Source organism: Trachymyrmex septentrionalis, unplaced genomic scaffold, assembly GCF_001594115.1.
Source record: "Trachymyrmex septentrionalis isolate Tsep2-gDNA-1 unplaced genomic scaffold, Tsep1.0 scaffold60, whole genome shotgun sequence".
Lineage (NCBI taxonomy): Eukaryota > Metazoa > Arthropoda > Insecta > Hymenoptera > Formicidae > Trachymyrmex > Trachymyrmex septentrionalis.
In genome coordinates, this window is record NW_017305779.1 from 5,556,245 (window position 1) to 5,559,492 (window position 3,248).

The following is a 3,248-nucleotide window of genomic DNA, read 5'->3' on the forward strand; positions in this document are numbered from 1 at the left end:
AAAAAAACACATGAAATTTTAAGTGAGATGTAAAAATATAGGAGATACACAATGTATGTCTGACTGTCGACACCACAAGAGTCTTCTTCACTTCGAGTCGCGAGAAAACGCTTACATCAAATCTGACAATCTGACGAGCGATGTGATTCTACTTAGTGACGCAATGTATATGACTTCGGTTGTATTTACTTTGTCTAATTTGACACTTGGATAAAGAAGAACGAACTATAGTAAATTGTCGGGAATCATCAACTTGGAATTTGCGTTACTTATGTAATTTCTGTTTTATAGTTTGATATTGATAAGGACCCGAATTGAAGGGTCGAAACCCGTTCATTTTATTCGTATTGTTACATTCACACGAAAATAAAGAATTTTCTGCGCATCTGAATAGCTGATGATGGCTTTGAAGAAATATGATATGATTAGAGAATAATATTTAAGTAATGTAATCGTCAAAATACGCGGAGTAAGGGCGATTGAAAGCATCGTGCAACCGAGAAGCTGCAATCGAAGCAAGAGAATGCGTCTAAAAGATAATCTCTAACGTGAAGGAATCGGTCGCTCGTGATTCCAGTATTTCCAGTATTTCGGGTGTCCCGCGGCGAGGCGATCCGCTCGCCAAATCGAACTACTTCATTAGCTGGAAGCCATAATGACGATAACGCTTTTCAGCCGAAAAGGAAAGAGACGATCGGCGACAATTAATAAAGAGCGGTGGTATCCGTGAATCTCTGCTATATCGTTGCCAAAGTAAAAATCTCGCGTCGTACTCATTTTCAACACAAACAAGACCTATTTTTAAATAAATAGCGATTAAAATAACATGGAATAAATAAATATTGTCAATTTTTCAATTCAGAAAATCAGGTGAAATTTTATATGTCTAATAATTTTTATGAATCTTACACATTTTGCCTTTCCGTCGATTCGAAAGCTAATTGCTATACTTTTCCCGACATTTCTTAAACGCGCATCATTGCATTTATTTCTGGAAGACTGTAGACTCTGGGACTATACGCGTATTTCAATATATTTCTGCTTCTATTTAAAAAAACAGTTCCGCTCCTACGACTTTCATCCTGTCAAATATTCCCACGCCTAATGCTTACTAGCACCTGAAGAAGCGCACGCGGTGTCGCTTTAAAACGGGAGTAACGAGGTCCTTTCAACCGCTGTCGTCGCCAGGCGTGCCACCAACCGTTCCAGTAACGCACCGTCAGTTTCCTGTTTGCGGTTCTCGACAGCCTTTCACCGATATTTACTCGCCGGCCTAGGCCCTCCCTTAGGATTGCTCTCGAAGAGCATCTCGGAAGGACTCGGCCGTAGTGTCTCGTTTTTGTTTGCGCGTTAGGATTTCCCGACAAAAGGCCCGGTGGTGCATCGTCATCCCTTCCTCCCTTCGCGTAACACTAGGATTAGAGTCAAAAGGATATTTGTGCTAATTTTTCGCTTCTCCTCATTTTTCCTTCAAAGGGCCGCCTTTCCCAAATAGGTAGACGATTAAATCTCCAGAAAAATTCAAGTCAAGCCCCGAAGTCAAGTCTCGTAATGATTCTTCAAATTTATTGCTTGTCTAACGCTTCCCACTTTTTATAATCTTGACTCACGTGCACGTAGACAAAGTGACAGCGAATTCACGATTTGGGAATACGACATACGTTTTGACGTACTCTACATTTTAACGTATTGTAAATAAAACTTTCTAAAGCGATTTTAATACTGTTGACGCATTGCTGTACAAGATAATTATTTAGATATAAAGATACATTGTTTTGTAATAAAGAGTACATTGGATTTGGAAACCAGCAATAATTTTTGTCTTACGTTCAACTTGCGCCCACATTTTTTTTCAACTGTGTCATTTCATATTACATGCATGATTATACACATTACAGAGAGAGTGAAATTGCGATTATGTGATTTGTTCGAACAGCTCGGAGAAAGAAGCCTTTATAGCCAGTGCAGCACTATTTCGAACGGATAATATTTAAATTTTTAGATTTTTACAAATTCTTTCTGACAGCAACATCCTGGAAAACATTAATTAGATCAAAGTGATTTGCCTGATCAATTCTCTTTTGCCTTCTTTAGTAAATCTTCAAGAAATAAACGTATGCATAAGATAAAACCCGGGATCCATCGATATACGTGTTAATTCGTACGAAGCTACGTGTTATATGTACGTCGAGATTTAAGTTTATTTTTCCAAATTTCATGTACGAAAAAAAAAAAAAACAAAAACAAAAACAAACAGCATATTTTTCGATATGCTGATAAGCGAACTGTCTTCACTTTTCTTAACTTAAGTTTGTATTCATATCCATCGCTTTTACAGGCATCGCTTTTCGAGATAGCGTGAAAAAATATATAATCCCTCAAAAGACTCTTCCAAACCAAATCATTCGTAAATCTGGAAAGGGTTGGACCAGGTGAAAAGGGCTGTCATCTATTAGCCGCAGCCAGAAAGGGGAGATATTTTCGAGAGGTATTTTCTGGGCTCGTGCACAAACTGGATCCTGTCTCTCTACCGAGATACAGAGAAAAAAGAGAGAGAGAGAGAGAGAGAGAGAGAGAGAGAGAGAGAGAGAGAGCCCTTAAGGACGGAAGACGTACGCCCGCTGCCCCATCATACGTTGTAGGTGAACCATGCATAATGTCGTGGCCACATTACCTTTCGACGACAATCTGTTCGTTGTCCTTGCCTCTCCTTTTCACTCTTTCTATCTAGCTCCTCTTCCCTCTCTTCCTTCATTCACACATCCTCGCATTCATCTCGCTCTCTTATAAGTACTCATTCGCTTTTCTCTCTTCGCGCAAAGACGTGTTTATGCGAGTGTTTACGCATGAAAGAGAAAGAGAGACGTCGAAAGAAAAAGAAGATTAGAAGGAAGGGGGGGGAGAGAGAGGGAACGAGAGAGGGAGGGAGGGAGAGAGTGAGAGAGAGAAGAGGCAGAGGAGTGGTTTTAACAAAGGTCGATCTGCCACGCACTGCACGACAGCCAGCCATTGACATCGGGTGGGCTCTGGGTAAGGAGGACTAGATTTCACGAGCCAGCGATGCAAGATCCTTCAAAGGACGCCGACGGGCTGCCGCAAAAAGGATTCGCAAAAAAAAAAGGACGAGGTATATACAGGGAAAGAGACAGAACACCAGCATAGCCGCAGAAAGGGGACAGGCTTCGTCTTTAGTTAATGCTGGCTTCCGCGCACCTCGCGTCGAAAAGAAAGAAAAGACGAGAACGACG

General features: G+C 40.9%; 1 protein-coding gene across 3 annotated transcripts in view; it reads right to left on the reverse strand.

The window, feature by feature from the left end:
- Positions 1-3,248, reverse strand: part of LOC108752432 (optomotor-blind protein-like) — a 95,869-nt gene that overhangs the window by 51,887 nt on the left and 40,734 nt on the right. The window lies entirely within an intron of this gene.